The sequence below is a fragment of the Hibiscus syriacus genome, unplaced genomic scaffold (genome assembly GCF_006381635.1).
Source record: "Hibiscus syriacus cultivar Baekdansim isolate YM2019G1 unplaced genomic scaffold, ASM638163v2 tig00110890_pilon, whole genome shotgun sequence".
Taxonomy (NCBI): Eukaryota; Viridiplantae; Streptophyta; class Magnoliopsida; order Malvales; family Malvaceae; genus Hibiscus; species Hibiscus syriacus.
In genome coordinates, this window is record NW_024062900.1 from 95,962 (window position 1) to 118,769 (window position 22,808).

The 22,808-nt window shown below is 38.0% G+C and overlaps 1 pseudogene; it reads left to right on the top strand.

Annotated features, from left to right (window-relative positions):
- Positions 1 to 631: 631 nt before the first annotated feature.
- Positions 632 to 22,534, top strand: LOC120144900 (annotated as a pseudogene).
- The last annotated feature ends 274 nt before the right edge of the window (positions 22,535 to 22,808 follow it).

Sequence of the window (22,808 nt, forward strand, 5' to 3'; positions counted from 1 at the left end):
TGAACTGGAGCTTCTTACTAACAGCTACTTAACCACAGTCACTCAATCTATTGACTCTCGGGCTTTTATTTTAGAGAGATTTCTGAATGCTATCCTTACAACTTGCCTTACTAATTAATGTGTCCCTTTGCTACTATTGCCATACCACATTCAGTCCAATTGGCCTAAGGCTTCTCTATAGAATAGACTCTTCCCACTGCTAACAGCTAAGCTAATTCTACTACCGACTAAAGGCTTTAGAAAGAAGAGTTTCTCACTTGGGTCACTAAAGACCAAAAGACCGAGAGGCACGAGACAACTTAACCCATTCCCAATCCCGGATAAGCAACATCTGAAAAGGAAAGTCAGCTAAGTCCTGCCTCAATTCATGCATCTTCATCTGCTTACCCTCTTTCGGATGAGAAATATAGGTATGCCGAAGAAAGGAAACCTAAAACCATCTTTCACTTTGGAATATTGCCCTCAGCAGTTGAGTCAGTTCAAGTAGGGAGGTAAGCCAACATATTTCCCTCGATCAGTAAATAAAGCCCTTATAGTTTCGGTTGTTACGACTGTTTAAGCTGTTGAGGGTGAATCAAAAAAATTAGGGACAACAAAGTTGGAACATTTCAAGTAGGCTAATCCCGCAGGGATGAAAACAGAACTGCTATTCTTTTTCATTTCAAATGCAGCGGATAGTCAAGAGGTACACTAGCAGGCATGATTACTTTTGAAAATCGAAAAACATTAAACAACAAGCACTCAAGCTATAAGAGAAGAGGAAGAGCTACAACCGAAATGTCGATACACTAAAAGGATTAAGGAATCAAAGAAAAAGAATGATTAAACTCCTAAATTACCAAGTGTGGGTAAGGTCACCAGGAAAGACCCTCTTTTTTGGGAGATTAAAGGAGACAGTGTAAGCATATGATCTTCAATCCTTACTTGGAAGGAAGACTTATATAGTTTAGAACCCCTAGAATTAAACTAGCTATCACTATTTTCTACTGACAATGGATCGGGATAATACCTAACACCAGCATTTGGTTTAGATGAATACTTGAAAAGATGCGTTGAAATCGTATGGTTAGGGCAGCAGATCGATGCTCAGACTGCTTTGATTACTCAGACTTCTCACTAAATCTTATGCAAGAAACCCTAGTGTTTTAGAAAACTCTTTTCGCTAGTAGTCTCTTACTCTCATTCCGGATTGAACCACTCATCGTTCACTCTTCTTTTTAATCCTTTAGGACTTTAAGATATATCCTGTAAAAGCATATTTTTTTCCTTTTCCTAAGAATCGTCATGATCTAAGACCCCCTTGACTAACTTAACATGCATTCTAGCAGCTTCTGAAATAAAAATCCAATTCATAGAACCATCATTTCTTTTCAAAGAAAGAGCTTGTTGAACATGTCCTCAAACAGACCACTGGCACCCAATCTCTTTACTAGATTGGACCACGGGTCATCACTCCTACATCCAAGATGTAACACATCCCCCCGCGAGAAGGAAGGGAGGTGGTTATTAGGATAACCCAATTATGGTTCTGGATCAAGGTTTTCCAATGGGTGCTGCCCTTGTCATACTGATATGAAAAGAATGCTTTTAGGTGGGATGACTAAATGAAATATCTTACCTTCTTCCCAAACCGGGATAAGTAAGGCCCCTATTTCGTGTCTGTGCAGCTTTGCTTTGGGTGTGAAATACCAAAATAAAGCTCTTTCGCATTAGGAAGGGAATGTCCATCTCTTTCTGATCTGATGAGTTCGGTCCTTAATTATGATATTAAAGTGTGCTTTAAACCGCAATAATCATCTATTCGCTTCTTGCGGAATGAAGAAACATTATTTCCCCTTTTCGGGTGAATCGATTTCAGTATGAATTCCCCATTTCTCTGGTGAAATGTATGACCTCCAACTGAACCTAGCCCAAAAGAGTGTAAGCGAGGGATTAAAAACCTAGTTGATCACTAAGGAAGTCAAGTGGAAAATCTTATTCTATTTTGATTCCCAACATGCAGAAGTAAAAAACCAATTAACATAGAAATTAGAGTGAGTTGGATGAAACCTGATTATCTTCGAGGCCGAAGGGAGTAAGAGTAGAAGCTGGCACAGGAACAGTAGGAGCTCCAGCTTGCTGAATAAGTCACCACAATATAGGAATAAGAATAAGCAATAAGAGAAGGATGTGTCTCAGGTGCGGGGACCTCTTTAGAAGGTGAACTAACAGAGTAAGATGCAAGCGGGCATGAAGCAACAAGTGTTGTAGATCAGGTGGAACTTCTTCTCGGATATGTTTGGTTAAGTGAGGTGGTGAAACAAGTTGAACCACATGGGTCGAGTATAAAGCAACCAAATATCCGGACTTCGGAGTCGGAATCAGAATTCAAAAGAGGTTTTTGTTCGCTCCTCAAGCACGAACTAATCGAGATGTATGGGGTGCCCTTTCTTTCATTCACATTGGTGAGGTTGCTTGATTGTAGGGGTTGAGAAAGGGTCTGCCACCACTGATTCAGATTTTTTTGTAATCGATGTAGTTTCTTCGTATATCTCGGGATCGGTAGTGTTCCCCCATCCCTTAGTCTTAGCTTAAAGGATGTTGATGTTTCTTTTATTTAATATAAAATATGTAAGTTACCAAAACTTTTTGTGTTGTAGACGGAAAAGAGTCAATAGAAATAGAATATGAATCCCTAGAGAAGAGAGTTCCCGAAAGGAGAAGGGGAATTGACCAGTTCTGTAATTCACTACTACAAAAATCACATCCAATTTTAGCGGCAACCAAAGCGACTTTTGAACCTTTTTTAAGCTCAGAGCAGAGTAGCTAGAAGTAAAGTAGAAAAATGAGTCTAGCGACCAGAAAACATAGATAGCAAAGACGGAGCTGGTACTTTATTTAACAGTAAAAGGAAGATCATATGCTTATAACATGCAATTTGAAATCACGTACTTACCCCGAGTTGCCTCGAATCCACTAATAAAATAGGTAATGTTAGCGAATCTTCTTATTATCGTATCGAGTTTCAATTCGACAAGTACCAATAGGTCGAAAAAGACCGTAACATATCATGGTCGTATGCCTGAAACAAAAAGGTTCGTCGTACAATTTCGACGATTACAAAAATGAGTATATGCCTCTCCCTTAGTGTCTTTTCACTTCCGTCGTTCTGGAACAAACACTTCGCCTAATTTTTTAGAATTTGGGCCCGATTTTTCCATTAAAATATTAATAAAAACATTATGTTTCATAAAAAAATATATTAAAATAATCCATATTATTGAACTAGTGATAAAAAAGTTTAATCTTTAAAGTTTAGTGAGTAAATTGAAAAATTGAAAGTATGATAAGTGAAATAGAAGAGAAAGTAAAGTTTTGTGAGAAAGCATGTAATTTACCCTTAGGGGCTGTTTGATTCAAGGAATGTGAGATTCCTATGGGAATAAAATCTACATTCCCATGTTTGGTTGGCCGGGAATCTCATTCCCAGTAATGTTTTATTACTAATAGTAGATTTTTTGGAGTATATTACCGGGAATGTCATTACCTCATTTTCTTTAGGTATTGTTGGATTACCGACGTTTTGGATTAAAATGCCCTAAATTTTTTTCTTCAAAAATATATTTCTTCTGTCATTGAATAATAAAAATTTTATGAAGGTTAAATTATAAATTTACCCTTAAACTATTTTAGATTTACAAAAAAGTATATAATTAAAATTTTATATTTGTTAAAATAAAATTTTACCATTTCATTAAACCTTTTTATATTTTTAATTTTGTATAAAAAATATAAATTTTATGAATTTAAATTTTTTTAAAGAAAATATATAAATATTTCCAACTTGTTAAAAAAACAAATATATAATAAGGACAATTTGGTTAATATACATTCTAATAATCTTTTATTCCTTTAACCATACACGATAATCTTACATTCGTACTAAACCAACCAAACACAAAATACAACATTCTCAGTAATCTTATTATTTGGTAATCTTATATTCTCATTGATAATATTACATTTTGTTTATATTCATTGCAAATTAAATATAAAAAATTATAAATAGTAGCATATCTGAACTCTTTTTGGGTTCTCATCAATAGGAACCCACTCGGGAAAGGATTCCTTACTCTTTTTGCTAAATACCGCTAGAAAATTTCAGGCAAAAAAAGAACGGGGAAGAAGATGCTGAATTTCGAAGAACAGTGTAAGATAGTGAACTTGTTGAAATTGTCATCTGAGCAAAAATCAATCGAAGAAACAGTCACGCAATTCTTCAGAAATTCCAAGCTCCGTCATTTCAATGTCTGCTATTCTCTTTCTCTTTTATTGCAGGTCAAGCTTCTCCTCCTCGTTTTTAATTTTGTTCCCTAACGTTTTCATTTCTTTCACTCTCTCTAGGGTTTTAGGGTTTTCAGATTTGAATTTCACTCCCCTCTTACCCTTCATTACGACTTTTAGGGTTCATTTGTGAATTTTGTTCTAGCTGTTGAGAAACTGTTTTTAATTTATTTTAACTTTTATTTGTCATTTAAACTGGAAAAGGTGCCGAACTATTGTAAATTTTGTATGCATAGTTGCATTGGTTTTGGGTTGGAATTCAGTAGTATAGTGTTAGATTACGGTACTAGAGAATCTGAACTTGAAAATTGTATTAATGAAGCAGGAGTCATGTGGTTATCAGATAGAATGCTTATTGTCCTTGGTAATCCTTATTATGTATTACTAGTTTAGATCTCTGTTAGAATGCTCTTTGCTCTGGCAATCTTTATAACATGTTTAGATCCATGGCTCTATGTAGTTGAGTTTGTTTTGCTTATTCGGCAAATGAATTTTACTCCGGCTAACTGGTTCAATAATTATGATCATTCAATCATTTCCTTTTTCCATCCTAAGATCTAGAGGTTTCAACATTCGTCTAATTTGCTAGTGAGCCTTGCCTTATAGGAGTGATTTCAAAGAGAGAAAATAATTTAGGAGGGATTCATGGGTGCCAAATTCTTGTTAGTAGCCCTTTCATTACTCTAGTTTGTAGGAGTATTTTTCTTACCATTAGAAACACCTTGGAATCTTCCAGTCTAATCTAAGTGCTCGCTTTTGGCACCTAGTTGTAACTTTTTGAAAAAGTGAATGCAGATAGAACTCCAGAAGTCTTCCATCAGTTGTCCTTCTGTTTTATCGAACCATTTATTGTTTTCGGTAAGCTAGGTTGTCTTTTTAAGGATAAATGATGGGGTATTACTATTTTTGTCTTGTGTTACCTCCTGTTGGAGGTACATGCACGCATTTTAGCATGTGGTTCTTCCACAATGCAAGGCTTTGTATCCAAGATTAGATTTGTCATATTTGATCAAGAATTATTACATCGCTTCAAAAGGTGGAGATTTCCTAAAAATATGTTGGGATTGATTACTGAAAAATCATAAATTATCTCAGGACAAAGTGATGCTCTCTTCTACAGAACGATTGGTTGCATTTGCTATTCTTCATCGAAGCTATTCCTCTCAGAAATCTGCTGCAAACCCATTATTTCCTTTCTTGTAAACGTAAGCCAGTTTTCTTTTTCCTTGTCATGTTTCATTTTGGCATACTCGGCAAATGTTTTTCTCTTTATATGTTTTTATCTTGTTTTTTAAGGGCGCAAGGCGCACTGTGGCACAAAAGTCCCTGGAGCAAGGCGCAAGCCTTTCATATGCAAGGCACACCCTTTATACTATATGATATAAATCAAACTAATACTTTGTAGGGCAAACATAACTACACAAACTTGAATTTCTTAAAGACAATAACAATTATTTTAATATTTAAAACCATTATTTTATTTATTTTTAAATGATATCAATTAATTTTATTATCAATTTAAAATCTTCATATAACTTTAAATTATTATAAAAATTAACTTTTATATTTAATAAAATTTATTAAATAAAATTTATTTAATTTAATATTTTACTATTTTATAATTATATATATATATTATTAAATTAATTAATTAAAAGAACATGAAAATATTATATAAAAACAATAAACTTTTCAATAAAAGCATATAAATAGTACAAGAAGTTATGGACTTGTTATAATAAATAAATATTAGAATTGGCTATAGATTTGGGCCTATTTATAAGTAATTTTAAGTGTTAGGGTTAGGGTTGGAATGATAAAAGTGTAGTTTTGTACAGTTACTTTCTGCCTCTCCTTCTTCTTATACTTTTCCTGCAGCAGTTTCTATTTTCTTATTCCTATTTATTCTGGTTTTTCCCTATTTTATTAACAAAAATCTGAAAAGCAAAAAGGGCCGGGCGCCCGGCGGCTAAAGCCCCTAGGCGCGCGCCTCCGGCCGGCTCCCATAGATCGCCTCTCCCCAACCCAGGCGGGCGCTACCTTCATCGCCGGACTGCGCCTTGTGCCTAGGCGCGCCTTTTAAAACCTATGTTTTTATGTGTTGAGTTTACCATGTATGCCCTTAATATAGCTCATTTAGATTACAAAAGCCATATGCTTTTGTGGGTATATGGAGGCAAACATGCTAGTCTGATTTAGAGCTAGTTTTGTCAATGCTAACTTTTCTATTTGATTGTGCTTTCTTTTGAAGGATTGAAACTTTGGGCTTCTGGATGCAGTTATTCTATCATAGTAGTGCATATTTGATAGCTAAAGAAGTTTCCTTCTTTTCTAACATGGAAGAATTTACCAGACGCATGCTGGCCGGTTTGAGGCAGTTTGGTAACTTCCCTATTATCCCGAATGCTGCTATGAACGATGTTTTGGCAGCCTTGGCACGTGAGGCGGGTTGGACAGTTGAGTCCGACGGCACCACTTACAGACACTCTCCTTCAACCCAAAATCAACAAAAGTCGGGAACATATTCAGCGAGGTCAGGTGAAAGTCCACTATCAACCAGTCCTTTGAAGAAATGCTCACAAGAAGGGAAACAGAGGAACGGAAAGCTGTCTTTTGTACACGCAACACCAGCGCTGTCAGTCGCTGATGTTGATCATGGTGGTGCCAAGGAGATCTATTCGAAAGGGTATTCCGATATAAAATTTTCCGAAGTGGTGGGAAGGAGAAGAAATGGGTTTCATAATCGGTCGAAAGAAGGCCAACCAGATTTTCGCAATGGGTCCAGAAAGGGTTGTTACACGATTTTATCGAAAACCTTCCTGAGAAGTTCCATTGGAAGAGGCTTGGATCCATATTTGGCTCACATGGTCAAGTTATTGATGCTTTATTCCCAAAAAAAGAAAGTCAAATGGGATTCGCTTTGGGTTTATTCGCTATGCTACAATTGAAGAAGCAAGGACAACGATTTCAAAGATGAATGGTTATCATATTTACGGCAACAAAATTAGAGTCTCTTTGGCTAAATATAAACCCCGACAGTCTTACTGGCGAAAATCCTCGACAGTTGTGCAAAGTAAGTCTGGGATGGAAGTTTTTCCGAGTATTAAACACTATAAAGTTGAGGGTGTTGTGGACGAAGATAAACTTCAAGTGTTGACTAACTGTCTTGTGGGGTGGTGCAAGAACTTTTTCAAGATTGGTAATCTTGTTAACCAAATACAAGCCAAAGTATTAGCGGGTTTCATGCTTATGAGAGCTGCTGGTAATGTAGTTCTAATGGTTTTTGAAGATTCTGATTCGTTGAGAAACGTGAAGGATGGTAAGTTAGAGACTCTTGCAGAATGGTTTTCCAGAGTGGAAACTTGGTCTGAGAGCCTTGTGGTGGAGAGCTGGTGCGTTTGGCTAGTTTGCGAAGGTATTCCTTTTCACGCTTGGAATTGGGCTTTTAAAAACATAGCTACTAAGTGGGACAAGTTAATAGCAATTGATAACAGTTTTGAGTTCCCTTCGTCTTTTGATCAGGCGAAAATTCAAATACTCACAAATGCTCAAGGGAGAATTAATGAGTTGTTTGAGTTGAAGGTCGGGGATCATTTATTCAAAATCTTGGTGCATGAAGTTGATCTTTCCTTCAAACCTAATTCTTGGGTCCCTGAAGATTGCGATATTTCTTTAGAACTTGATCCTCCAATTGGATTGTGATTGTTCGGCAACTGTATTCAGAGGCGTTTTTAAGTTTTTGGTTGTAATTGTTGGTTTTTATTTTGCTATGTTATCTTACATCTGGAGGTGTATTTTACAAATATGGTTATTGTTTTAGGGGCTTTTTGTTCGACGATGTAAGATTTCTGGGTGATATGGTTTGTATTGGTGTATATTCCCATATGAGGGTTCAGTGTTGTAACATGTACTTGGTCTTCTATTTAATAAAATATGAGGCACTATATTGGGTGTTCTATTGGCTCCTTCTCATCGGTATACTTAGGCTTACCTTTGGGGGCTACAAGGAATTGCGTGAAATTGTAGGAGCCTGTAATTGACAACTTTAATAAAAAATTGGCAGGGTGAAAAGCTTCTTCTTTGTCATTGGCGGGTAGATTGGTTCTCATCAAATCAATGTTGTCTTCTTTACCTATCTTCTATCTTTCTTTATTCAAGATTCCATCATCTATTTGTCAAAAGCTAAATTCTATGATGGCAGCCTTTTTATGGGGTGGAGGGAATGAAAAGAAGAAGTTGCATTGGGTAGGTTGGAACAAGATTTGTATTCCGATAAGTGGTGGAGATTTGGGAGTTGCTGATTTGAATCTTACTAATCGAGCTTTGTTGGGAAAGTGGGTTTGGAAGTTTGCTAATGAGAAGCATTCGATATGGAAGAGATTTGTTTGTACCAAACACAATGTTAGCTGCCATTCTATGGATATTTCCAAGGTCCACTCTCCCAAGGACTCTTGGATTTGGAGGGGAATTGTGAATAACTTCACCAAAGATGATTCTATTGGAGGTTGTCTTAGATCCCAAGCTAAGTTAGAAGTAGGGAATGACATTTCGATTTCCTTTTGGAATGATGTATGGTCAGAGGATTTACCTTTGAAAGTCCTTTTCCCTAGGATTTATGCGCTATCTTCAAACAAAATAGGTAATGTTGCAGATTTTGGTAGTTTTGATTCGAATGGTTGGGAGTGGAATATAAAGACTAGAAGGAATCTTTGCGATTGGGAAGGAGATCAGTTGGTAGAGCTTCTGGATTTACTTAAAGACATTAAATTAATTGATTCAGTGGAGGATTGTTTACTTTGGGGCGATGCAGGTGAGGGGTTGTTTTCGGTTAAGGAGTGCAGGAAGTCTCTTTCAGCTTATAAAGATGTTTCTTTTCAGTGGAATAAATGTGTGTGGTTGGGTTTAGTCCCTCCTAGGGTCAAGGCTTTCCTTTGGCAAGTATCTCATAAAAAAGTTGCAGTGAGAGTGGAATTGAATAAAAGGGGGGTTCCAATTGGGGATGATTTTCTATGCCCTCTATGCAATTCATGTGAAGAATCTGTTCAGCATCTTTTTATTGCTTGCCAGGTTTCGTGGGACTTATGGAACAGAGTAATTGCCTTTTGGGGTATTTTGTCAGTTTTACCAGGTGATCCACAATCCCTTCTAAGCTCTTGGTCTGATTTGAGGCCTTATTCAACTATGTGGAAGTTAATTCTAGGGGCAGTCTTATGGTCGATTTGGAAAATCAGAAATGAAATAATTTTTGAAAAAGTTAAACTAGACAGGTTCACGTTGTTCTTCACTGTTCGGTTCAGATTAGCAAAATGGTTCCTAGCAAAGTTTTCGAATTTCTCTACTCAGGTGGATTGTTTGATTGGCGATCCTTCACTGGCTGATGATCTTTCGGTTTTTAAGGCGTTGAATACGCCTAAGGTATGTTGGACTCCTCCTATTGATTTTTATAAGATGAATGTGGATGGAGCAGTTAGTAGAACTGGGATGAGTGCTAGTATTGGGGGTATCATGCGAGATTGGAATCGATCTGAGCTTATTTCCTTTTCACAGAATGTTGGTTCTAATCCTATCATTCTAGCAGAATTGAAAGCTATCAAGAAAGGCATCGAAGTCTTTGTCGCCTCGGTTTGGGTTTCGAAGGGGAGACTAATTGTGGAAAGTGACAGCAAGCAAGCAGTGGATTGGATTCTTGATCAAGCCACAGTTCCTACATTCCTAAGTCAGTTTGTTAAGGACTTAATGTCTCTAGTATCTTTGCATGATATTATTGTGAGGTGGATTCCTAGGAGTTGTCCTTTTCACAGAATGTTGGTTCTAATCCTATCATTCTAGCATAATTGAAAGCTATCAAGAAAGGCATCGAAGTCTTTGTCGCCTCGGTTTGGGTTTCGAAGGGGAGACTAATTGTGGAAAGTGACAGCAAGCAAGCAGTGGATTGGATTCTTGATCAAGCCACAGTTCCTACATTCCTAAGTCAGTTTGTTAAGGACTTAATGTCTCTAGTATCTTTGCATGATATTATTGTGAGGTGGATTCCTAGGAGTTGTCCTTTTCACAGAATGTTGGTTCTAATCCTATCATTCTAGCAGAATTGAAAGCTATCAAGAAAGGCATCGAAGTCTTTGTCGCCTCGGTTTGGGTTTCGAAGGGGAGACTAATTGTGGAAAGTGACAGCAAGCAAGCAGTGGATTGGATTCTTGATCAAGCCACAGTTCCTACATTCCTAAGTCAGTTTGTTAAGGACTTAATGTCTCTAGTATCTTTGCATGATATTATTGAGAGGTGGATTCCTAGGAGTTGTAACTGCGAGGCTGACAAACTAGCTAAGGAGGGAATTGGGTGATGGTTATCTGTGTTCCCCTGGGTTTGAGTGTTTAGCAGTAGGGTTTTTTTTGGTGTTTGTTAAGTTTTATGTAACTCTTAGGAGTTCTGTTAAGTCTTATGTACTCCGTTTGAAATCAATAAAATTGAGACACTCTTTTCCTCCTTCCGCTAGTTGGTTCTTACCATAGGGTTAAGGACCACTAAGAGGGAGGTTTTTAATGAGGTCTCCTATTCCTATAAAAAAAAAAATATGAGGCACTCTTTTCTCCCTTCCAATGTTCTTCAACATACTTCTAAGTATGTGGAAGAATATGAAGGGGGTTTTTAATGAGACCTCCAACTTCTATAAAAAAAAAAATCTTTCACTTGTGTCACCTATATTGTTCTAATAATTTAAGGCACCACATTCTCACATTGTGTTGTTTACAACCTCGTGAGAACTAAAAGAAAGAAGAATTTACAAAATTACTAGTTTCATCTTGTCATTGTCAATGATATTTTACTGCATTCTCTCCATTCGATATCATTTTATTTTCACCTAATGCTTATATGACTTCAGCAATCATGTAGTGCTTTTTTGTTTTTGTAATATAATCTTGTTTTATTTTTTTGTCTGTGTCTTGTGGATATTACAGGCTGCATGTGATGATGAGGCTGAAAAATACGAGAGGGCATTTATTCTCCAATTGCTCAACTCTAGCAACTCCAACAGTAGTAAAGAGGTTTTCTTCTCTCTCTCTCCCTCTCTCCCCCGCGCCCGTTCCATTTGTAAGAAGCTGGAAAATCAGTTGCATTCTCATGGACTCATATTCATGTGTGAAAAGCTTTGATCAACAACTAAGAATAGGAGATTTTAACTTTTTTAGGGATCTACTTGCAAAAACCTTTCTATATGTATTTAAGTGCATAAAAGGGGATAATGGAATTAATCAAAGGGAAATTCACTTTGGACTTCCTGTCTTTGCTTTTTATTTTTCTTCATTTTGAAAGTTTGTGAGGCATGGGTATGCCAAACATGTCATAATTTTACTTCTGATAAATTCATGCATTTGTCGTAATGTGCTGGTGTGTACAGTCCTTTGGATGAATATTTGTTTGATTTGGTTAGGAGTTTACTGTTTGATTGTTGGTCGTTGTGGTTTTACATTGAGTTGGATGGATGCTTTTTAATGTTTAGCTGATTATAGTTACTTTGTAATTCCCATACTTGAGAGAGATTACATTTTGTCAATTTTTGTCTTGCAGTTTCTTAAACAGTCTGCATCGGATTACATCAAGAATTTTGATCCTTCATCCCAAGTAAGTTTGTCTTGTAATTACGACCTTTTCCGATGAAAAAAATACCAATGCTGAGTTCCTGTTTAGGTTAAGTTTTTAATTCTTGTACCATTTGGATGTAGACTTCTTCTATGTAATTATGTTTTAGATTAAAGAACTCTGGTTGATCTTTTTTTATTTTCTTGTTGACTGGGGGGGGGGTGCAACTTCAATTGCATTTGTTGGAAAACGATTTTCTGTCCTTCTCCTCTTGCCTTCCTTTTCCTCTCTTTTCTATTTTTTAAAATAATAATAAAATTACTGTCTTACCCTTAATAGTTTCAGTTTTTCCTCTCACCTGATAGACCCTCTGTTTTATATTAGAATTTTCCATAAAGAGAGCAGTTATAGAAACAATATTTTGAGAAAGTCCGTCCAGAACCATACAGTTGCCTATTACAGAACATTGCAGTTAAAAATCTGTTGGCAGATCCTGATGTTCCTTGTGGTTGTGATGCAAATTCAGCAGAGTATGTGTCTTGGGATTATTTTTCTTTTTTTTAAAAAAAAAAAAATTCTTGTTCTGTATATGATGATCCATTATTGTTTCATGTATTATTTTTCTCATTAGATTGGATTTACAACCTGGGGCCAAATCTAAACTTGTATCTGGGGAACGAGATGAAGCCTTAAGTGGATTGATAGTGAATTTGCCTTTGGGAGGGTTACGTCCTCGTTGGATCAGGCCTGTTCCACCTAGGTTCCCAGTGGATGAGGAGGTAAAAACCTTTTTTCAGTGGCTGTTATTTAATTGGTTAATTGAGTTACCCCTTTTTACCATCAACAACTTTTCAGCTAGTGTGGCTCAACCCTGATAACAATCATGAGCTCCAATGGGATCAAGGGATGTGTGCTGATACTAACAGAGGAGCAGCAGTGAGAGACTTAATTGCAAAAGCTTTGAAGGGAGCACTTGCACCTAACCAGCAACATAGGTTTCATACCCTTCAACACAATGTTTACACATCTAATAATCATTATTTTAATCTAGGATGTGATGCACCTGCTTTTATTTGCATGGAATGATTAGTTCATTGGGACTGCTGTTGATAAATATCTCAGTTAATTCGAATGTCCATGATATATTTGGTATCACAATAACAGCTACATTCTAAAAATGCTTAAATTGTGTTCTAATGAGCTAATATTCAAAGAATTCATTTCCAAAGCTTAACAGCCTTAATACCTCTTAACTTATATAGCATCAGGGCAAAATATGTTGGGATTGTTGGTCTGATCAATATCATTGTAAGAACAAGAGCGTAACCTAACTCTTAGTAAGATGTTTGTTGTAGGATTTAGTCTTTGATTCAGTTCAGTTAAAGCCGTTATCTTGCAAATGTGGTCCCACTAAGATAGTTTAGTGGAAGAATAGATTGCATCTTTTGGTGGCTAATTGGCTAGAATGTGCCGATTCCAATTCATGCCATAATTTTTGTGATACAAAAAATTAAAAATTAAACAGAGCTCATGACACTATCACATCTATTAATCATACATTTACACATCTTTACCACAATTGCAGCACCTTTTTGTTCTTCTGAGCTTTTGACTTTATGTGGGGCTGAGCCAAAATATAAAGAAAAGCTGATCCAGATTCGTTAACAAAAAACAAAATCCTACAGGTTCACCGATTCTTAGAAAAAATGTTGAATGAAACCACTGTCAAGCCTACTTGATTGCATATGTATCAATGTGTTCTATTTCATTACCAGTCTGCATTCTTTAAACCAGATTGATAAGATGATCTGTAATTAAATCATTATAAATGTTCTATGCGACATTGAATATATAGGCCAAGATAATAGATCCTAATCTGGTTTAATTATTTACAACAATATAATGAACCATCCTGTTACTGAAACCGAGTTGATAAAAATCTGGTTGAGCGCTACAGTTTGAGCTTGCTAGTTGGATCTTCCTCTTTGAGATTTGTATCTTAAGTAAATGCTAATAATTCAGTACATAAATCCATAGTGTACATCTCCTATATTTAAATATTATGTCTAAGTTCCTATGTTATTGTGAAGAATTTTACTTCCTTGCAATTAAGCCCATCTCATGTAAATCTGTTAATATCCCGTATTTAACTGTTGAAGATGGTGATTGATAGTGATTTACATTCATTGTGAAAGGTATATATGTTGGGAATCATACAACTGTTCTAGCAATAGCTGGTTTATATTAGTGTTGGTGATTTGGTTGTGTTTGGGTTCTATAGTTAGTTTATTGAATCATTTTGAACAATAGAGTTGGTATTCTATGAAGTAATTTTAATTTGTAAACAAAGACAATTGAGTTATTGTGTTTGGATGTAGATGCGTGTCAAAATATGGTTACTTGGTAGAGTGGCAGCTTGTTTAACACAGTTTGTCTTATTTGTAGGGAAATGCTGTTGTATAAATACATCTTGCTAATTGCTGAACCCTAGTTGCGTTTTTATTTGGAGAACTTATGATTTGTAGTTGGAAACAGACTAATATATTCCTTTTTCTGTTCAGCAAGTCGTGTTGGAGCTGACTAATGACCCCAAGCTTGTCTACCACTGTGGATTGACTCCAAGGAAGTTACCTGTATGTTATTTAAGAATTTTACAGTTTGGCTTGTAACCATAGTGTAATGCTTTTTCCTTACCAGTGAGCGTGGCGAATGGTATTGGTTCTTCAGACAGAGGCGGAGCACTGCCTGGCGAAGGAGTATGGGTAGTGTTCATTGATAATCTTAGCAGGAGAGTTCATAGAAGTGTTTTATGGGAGCGTTTTAGTTATTTCGGCAAGGTGATTAAAGTATTCATTCCGTTTGTTAATAGAAGGCCAAAGTACAAGAACTACACATTCGCCTTTGTGCATTTTGCAAGTGAGGAGGATCTGTTCAATGCAAAGGATAGGATGAATAACGCTGTGGTAGACGGCAGGAGAATATCGGTGTCGATTGCAAAATATCAGAAGAGAGGCGTTCAGAGAGGCCGTGAGCAAGTTCCTAGAGTGGGGTCAGGAGTGGAAAGAGAAAAGGAGTTGAGTGGGAAGAGATCAATAAGCCTTGTTGAGACTAGGAAGAGGGAGTTGCTTAGTAAATTTCATGATGGAAGATCTTACAAGGAGGCGGTAGTGGGAAGGGATATTATGGAGAACCAGCAGAGGAATAGTGGTTGCGATGTGAAGGGGGGTAAGAGGACTTTGGATGTGCATATTCCATTGGAAGAAAGAACTTGGTTAAGATCATCTCTAACTGGTATATGTAAGCATATTTTCGAGGTGGAGCTTGTGCAAAGAAGTTTAAGGACTGAGGGCTTCAATGTCAAGGTGGTAAGGTGGGGTTTTGCGAAAAATGCCTGTCTGATTGTCTTTCAGTCGGTGGAAGAGAAAACCGCAGCGGTGAAGGATAAATGGGAGGCACTGTCTTTTTGGTTCGAAAGGCTCGAGCCTGTTATGGAGGAGAAGGGTGTTCCTTTATCTTTCTGTGCAGTTTCATTGATGGGTGTCCCTCTGAACTGTTGGTCAGTTTCCTTTTTTTCTAGCTTGGCAGAGAGATGGGGCAAGTTAGTAAAGATTCAGGATCAAACTGCTCAAAGAATGGATTGCAGGGTGGCTCAATTGCTGTTAAGAGTGGAAAGTCCATTTGATATTCCGTCCCAGGTAGTCATTAATACATATGGCAGATCATTTATTATTAAAATCAAAGTGGAAGGATGCGATGAGTTTTTTCCGGAGCTGGATGATGGAGTGGAGGAAGCCGGTTCTGTGGAAGGACGAGTCGGCCCGGGGGAAGAAACTCAATCGGAAGGGAACAAAGGAGATGATAGAGAAGAGTTGCAAGGACAGTTGAATTTTCAGTCGATGTCAGGCGCCTTTCATGGGGTTGACACGTTGTTTGAGGGCAATTTGAATTTAAACGTGGAAGTCAATGATATTATAGGGACTGTCCAGACTGAGCAGGGGACGGTACTAGGTGAGGCTAAAAGTATGAAGAACGTGTCAGAAACCCTTTCTGCTGAGAGAAATAGGTTGTGTAGTTTGGGAGGTGGATCCTCGGGGCAAGATAAAGGTGTTAAAGACTGGGGGATTAACCCTAAAACGGGCAGATATGTGGAGATTGGGCCTGAGCAGAATGGGTATATTTCTTCAGCCCAAGGTTGTCCTGTGGGTAATGAAAATATTTTCCAGGACCAAACTATTTTCCAAACATATGTGGATAATAATAGTTTCATGGGGGAGGAGGTGAAGGAAAACAGCAAGGAATTGGAAGAGTGGGCTAAGGGTGGTAAAGAACGTAAATCTAAAAAGGCTGTTAGCAATCCAATGGGGGAGAAGTGTAAGAGATGGAGAGTGGGATATCAGGTTTCGAAAGGATTGTCAATTAGTAATAATTCTGAAGGTGTGAGGGGTTGTGGACGTATTGATAGGGTGTACAGAAGGTCGAAAACAAGAAGAGTATGGATGTGTTCAGAAAATAGCCATAAGCACAGTCACAACAGGTTGGTTCTTCATAATTTTAAGCAATTTTCTTCAGTTTCAAAGGATAGCGGCCAAGTCAAGGAGTTAACAGGTTCTGGGCAAATTCAGAATACTTCTACGGGGCATATGAAGAGCAGTTCTTCTCCATCCAGGGGGGGGCAGACCCGTCTATTATTGCTAAGAGTCGAAGATTGTACAGAAAGAAGAGAAGAGGCTTAATTGCAGATGCTTTGGCAAGTGCAGAAGTGTCTACAGTCTATTCTCGGTCCTTCTCTAAAGTTTTGGAGGAAGCATTGACTACTTGGGAAGTTTGTCAGAGTTTAGGCATTTCTTTTAAGGAAGGGAAGGAGGCTTTCATGGATAGAATTAGAATGATGGAGGAAGGAGCAGGGGTGGTTAATGAAGCAGGTCAGTGAGCCAGTTTCTGTGTCCTGCAGGTTTCGGTAGGAAGTGCATATGATGGAGTGCAATCTTATTTCGTGGAATGTTAGAGGATTAGGTAGGAAGGAAAAAATTAGAGGGGTGTCGAGACTTGTTAATAAGATTAAGCCGGTTATATTGTTTTTACAGGAGACTAAACTAAATAAAAGTCAGAAGGGATTGAAGAGGAAGTTAGGAGGAAAGCTATTAAAGGGAGCAAGTTTTCAGCCAGCGGATGGGTCCGCTGGTGGACTGATGTGTTTGTGGAATGATGAAGTTTTTGAGGTAAATGAGGTGGTCAACCATAGTAGATTCCAGATGTTAAAAGGAAGGTTTAAGGTGTCTAAGACGGAGTGTGTTTTTATCAATGTATATGGCCCATCGGTTGAGGAAGAAAAGGAGGAGTTTTTTAGTCAGCTGTTGAGTTTTGTGCATTCGGTTGATCTGCCTCTCTGCATTGGGGGAGATTTCAATGCTTATCTCGAAATAGAGGAGAAGATTGGTGCCTCTCAAAACTGGCATTCAATGGGCCTGCTAAGGAATTTCCTACAAAATTCAAATCTAATTGACCTCCCTTTGGTAGGTGGCACCTTTACATGGGGTAGTAATAGAGAGGTTACCACATGGGTTAGGCTGGATCGTTTCTTGTTGAGCAGCAGCTTCTTAAGTTGCTTCCCCAAGGTGGTTCAGAAACTTCTCCCTAGATCTCTTTCTAATCACAACCCGATTCTATTGGCGGAAGATGGGAAGAATTGGGGACCGAAACCATTTCGGTTTTTCAACTATTTGATGGAGGAGGACGGCTTTGTAGATATGGTTCAAAATGTTGTGTCAGATCAGGCCAACGATAGAGGGGGAAGCAGAATGTTTAATTTATTAAAAGGAACCAAAAAACGTATCAAGGAATGGCCAACCAGAAGTAAACAGGGGATATCGGAGGCTATTACTGGGTTAGAGAGTATAATTTATGATCTGGAAATTAAGGCACAAAGCAGTGGACTATCTTCTTCGGACTGGGAACAGCTTCTATCCTCCAGAAATGAGCTATGGAAATTGTACAGAATTGAGGAAAGTATTTGGTTCCAATTATCGAGACAGAAATGGATTAAAGACGGAGACAGAAACACTAGGTTCTTCCACCTATGTGCTGTTAACAGAAACAGATTCAACTCTATTTCGGAATTGAAAGTGGATGGGGAGGTGTTGACAGACCCAGAGGCAATAAAAGTTGCTGTCTCTCAGTTCTTCAAGAAAGCATATAATTCCAGAGATTTTCTAGAGGTAGACAACTTGAACCTGATTTTTGACACATTGAGAGAAGAGCAAAGGAATGGCCTCGAGGTTATTTTTTCAGAAGAGGAAGTAAAGGAGGCCATTTTTTCTTCGGACAGCTCTAAAGCCCCAGGCCCTGATGGTTTTACAATGGGGTTTTATAAGAAAGTTTGGCCAATTATAAAAGGGAATCTTATGAAGTTTATGGAGGATTTTTACTATGGAAGAAAATGGGATCATGGAGTCAATCATGCGTTCATTTCTCTGATTCCAAAGAAAGGCAATCCGGAATGTATTGAAGATTACAGACCTATAAGTCTAGTCGGCAGTTTCTATAAAATCGTCTCCAAGGTTTTAGCAAGGAGACTAGTTTCGGTGATCCAAGATATTGTGAGCCCTTCACAGTTTGCATTCATTCCGGGGAGACAATTACAAGATTGTGCTTTTATTGCAAATGAAAGTATAGATAGTTGGCGGAAGCGAGGGCTGAAAGGGGTGGTTTTCAAAGCTGATTTTCAGAGGGCTTATGACACGGTTGAATGGCCAATTATTTTTAGATTACTGAGAGCCATGGGTTTCGGGGAGAGATGGGTTTCCTGGATAAAATGTTGCCTCTCTACGGCGTCGATATCGGTATTAGTGAACGGTTCACCTACAGAGAAGTTCTCGATGGCCAAAGGATTGAGACAAGGATGTAGTTTGTCTCCTCTATTGTTTAACTTAGTGGGGGAACTGTTAAATCGTATGTTGATGAAAGCGGCGGATGTGGGATTTTTTCAGGGATTTACTTTTGGAAGGTCGGGTGCCCTCAGTCTAACTCACCTACAGTTTGCGGATGACCTGATTGTGTTTTGCCGAGACTCAACTACCTACATCCTCAATATTAAAAGAGTCCTGAGAACTTTTAGCATAATGACTGGCCTCCATTTGAATATGTCGAAGAGTAGTCTGTATGGAATCAATGTGGAGGGCGAGGTATTAAATGAATGGGCTAAGGAGATTGGTTGTGCTGTTGGGGTTTTTCCAGTAGTGTATTTAGGGTTACCAGTAGGTGCAAAAAGGAACTCAGAGGCTCTTTGGGAGCCAGTCATACACAGTTTCAACAAGAAACTAGCCGGATGGAAAGCTTCCTCACTTTCTATGGCGGGGAGATTAGTGTTGATCAAATCAGTTTTATCCTCCCTGCCAATTTTTTTCCTTTCTATTTTCAGAATTCCGAGTAAGGTCTATAGGAAACTAAATTCTATTATGGCAAACTTTCTGTGGGGGGAGGGTTCTTCAAAAAGCAGAATTCACTGGGTGAACTGGAAAAGGGTTTGTCTTTCCGTAGAGGAGGGTGGGCTGGGAGTCTTGGATTTGAATTTTGCTAACAGAGTACTACTAGGCAAATGGGTATGGAAATTCGCTAATGAAAAAGACTCACTATGGAAGAACATGATTTGCAGTATTCACAATGCGAGTACTATGTCTTTAGACCTTAACAAGGTAATCTCTCCTTCGGATTCTTGGATATGGAAGGGGATTACAAGAAATTACTTGGCAGAGGACGCAATTGGAAATGGTTTAAGATCTCACTCAAAGATACAAGTAGGTAATGGAAAGTCGATTGTATTTTGGCATGATGTGTGGCTAAATGAGGACTCCTTAAAAAGTCAATTTCCGAGAATATATGCTCTATCCAACAATAAGTGGGGAAAAGTTTCAGAGTTTGGAAGTACAATAGGCAATAAGTGGATTTGGAACATTCATATGAGAAGGAATATCTGTGACTGGGAGATGGAGCACTGGATTCGACTGATGACACTATTGGAGAATGTTGGGCTATCGGAATCGGTGGATGATTTTTTGACATGGTCCGGAAAGGGTCATGGATTGTTTACGGCTAAAGCCTGCAGGTTGACACTTTCTTCTAACTCAGGGGGCAGTCTCACTTGGAAGAAATTCGTTTGGTCAGGTTTGGCCCCACCGAGAGTTGAAACATTCCTATGGCAGGTTTCCCATCGAAGATTGGCAGTCAGATCGGAGCTGATAAAAAGGGGTGTTACGTTGGAGGATGTGTCTTGCCCGTTATGTGCTAAGCAAGAGGAAACAGTTCAGCATTTGTTTATCTCGTGTCAGGTTGCATGGGATTTATGGAGCAGTTTCTGGAGGTTATGGGGAGTCTCGGCAGTTTTACCTAATGATCCAGCATCTTTGTTGTGTTCCTGGTCGGATTTAAGGCCAAAGTCATTAATATGGGCCTTTATACCGGGGGTAGTTCTTTGGTCATTATAGAATGCTAGAAATTCGGTGGTTTTTGATGATGGGAAACTGGACAAACCTAATCTTTTCTTCATTTGCAGATTTAGGTTGGTTAAGTGGTTCCTTGCTAAATACCCAAATGATTTCATTCAGGTTGATTCTCTTGTTGGAGACCCGTCGCTTGCAGACAAGCACCAGACAAGGCACCATAAAAGGGTGAAGGTTCAGGAATGGCTTCCTCCTCCCCTACATTTTTTTAAGGTTAATGTTGATGGGGCGGTTAGTGGGGACGGCCTGTTAGGGGGAATGGGGGGTATTTTAAGGGACTCGGAAAGCAAAATCCTTGGGTCTTTCTCACTTGCTGTTGGTCCAGGTCCTCCTCCACTAGCTGAGATGAAAGCAATAGAGAAAGGCATTGAATTTTTTCTATCGTCGGAATGGGCGACTCAAGGAAGGTTAATTATTGAGAGTGATTGTAAGACAGTGGTGGATTGGATCTTACAACCGATTTCTTCTCCTCCTTTCCTTAGGTTACTGGTTCTAAAAATTGCGTCCTTAATCTCTGAGAGGGCGTTCATTATTAGACATATCCCGAGGAATTGTAATTGTGAGGCTGATACCTTAGCGAAACAGGGGATTGGCTGATCACACTTCATAGTTTTAGAGGTCATTCAGTGGGGTTTTGGGTTATTGTGGTTGTAGGGGATGTGGTAGTTTCGCTATTGTATAGGGGCGGACTGGTTGTGATAATTGGTCTGTATTTTTAATGGTGTTTAGTCAGTCTGTGGGGTGTTTCTTATGTACTATGCTCTCTTGAGAAATAAAATCCTAAGGCACTCTTTTCCTCCCTTCACTGATTAAGGAACTTTCTCAAAAGTTCCATTAGTCAAGAAGGGGGTTTTTAATGAGGCCTGTAATTCTTATAAAAAAAAAATAGTGTAATGCTTTAATTTCTTTGCTATACCGGCCCTCGAACCTTGTCCAATGAGAGTGATAAATAACTTAACCATAGTGTAATGCTGTTTTAACATTCAACCTGCTGATTTTAGGAATTGGTGGAAAACAATCCGCTTATTGCTGTTGAGGTTCTGACGAGGTTAATTAATTCTCCTGAAATCTCCATGTATTTGGTGAACATGTCAAGTTTGTGTTCAGTGTACCACAGTCAACATTCTCTTTCTAACATGTAAAGTTTCTTTTTCTGCAAATGAGCATCCAGGCATTACAGTTCTTGTTAATATGGACGTGAGTCAAAACTCCATGGAAGTTGTGAACAGGCTCACAACTGCAGTTGAACATCCTAAGGAATTTGTACGTATGTACGTAACTAATTGCATATCATCCTGCGAGAACATAAAGGTACATCCCGTATATATATTATTTTCTTGTGGTGTTTGTTGTTATTCTTCTTTTCCCCAATTGGTGTTTGGACACGCATGACATGCTTTTTGATTTAAGATGAAAAAATTCATCTTGGCATCTGTGTCCTGCACTTGTGTTGGGTTTTGGTCTTGTGGAATCGATAAGATTGATGACCATGAAATAGGCACGTATGTATTATTACTTAATGAAACCATATGCCTTTTTGAGCTGAAGAAAAACCGGCACCTGTGATGTAAACAGACATGGTCTGTCTCAAAATTTGGCATGCAATTCATTGTCCCAAGTCTATCTGTCTGATTTGTTTGCATTTGACTTTACCAATGCTGTTTTAGTCAGAAAGGTTATAACTTGGGTGCAATTTCATTTTTCGGTCTCCTTTTGTACAAGGTTTAGTGCTTCACTTTGTTACCTTGTTTCCTAATTTCAGGATAAGTACATGCAGAACAGATTTGTGCGACTTGAATGTGTTTTCTTACAGAGTTTAATCAGAAACAGAATAATTGATGGTAAGAATAAAATTTCATCCGAATCTATGATGTTTATCTTAATTACCAACTATCTCCATATAGGAATGAATTTTGATATGTCGGCGGACATATTAATCTATGTTTATTTGTACTGATTTTTGGCAATTGCAGTTAAGGATCTGTTTATTGAAGTTCAAGAATTCGAGAAGCGGCAGGTTTGTTTAGGCTTTTGAAAACTTTAGAGTAGAATTTTTGTTTTTGAACTCTCCATGACAAAAACCAACCCTAAGAGTTGTAGATAATAACTTTGTGGTGTTTTAAGAGGAAACAATGTAAGGTGGCAATGACAATTGTGAGGGATGCTTAAACCGTACCCTCTGTTACCTTTTGCTTTACTATTATTATTTCTACAATTATTATTTTGATGACTTAATTTAGCTGTCTTAATTATTTTAAGCACATCTGATGACATTATGAACTAGAACTACAAAACGAATTGTAATTCTCATGATCGCGATCATTTCTTTAGGAAAAAAGAAAAAAACAGTATATTTCCTTGGAACCGAAGTTCAATCGCTGCCACAAACAACTTTGCATTCACACAAACTAT